Below are 394 nucleotides of genomic sequence, written 5' to 3'. Positions count from 1 at the left end.
CTCTTTGTAAGTCTCTAAGGATTTGCTTTATGAATCTGGGTGCTCCTGTATTGGGTGCATATATATTTAGGATAGTTAGCTCTTCCTGTTGAATTCATCACTTTACCATTGTGTAATGGCCTTCTTTGTCTCTTTTGATCTTTGATGGTTTAAAGTCTGTTTTATCACAGACTATTATTGCAGCCCCTGCTTTTTTGTTCTCCATTTGCTTGGTAGATCTTCCTCCATCCCTTTATTTTGAACCTATGTGTGTCTTTGCAAGTGAGATGGGTCTCCTGAATACAGCAAACTGATGGGTCTTGACTCTTTATCCAATTTACCAGTCTGTGTCTCTTAATTGGACCATTTAATCCATTTACATTTAAGGTTATTATTGTTATGTGTGAACTTGATC

This window comes from Colobus angolensis, unplaced genomic scaffold, assembly GCF_000951035.1.
Source record: "Colobus angolensis palliatus isolate OR3802 unplaced genomic scaffold, Cang.pa_1.0 Scaffold454, whole genome shotgun sequence".
In the NCBI taxonomy this organism is placed as follows: domain Eukaryota; kingdom Metazoa; phylum Chordata; class Mammalia; order Primates; family Cercopithecidae; genus Colobus; species Colobus angolensis.
This window is presented reverse-complemented; position numbering follows the sequence as displayed.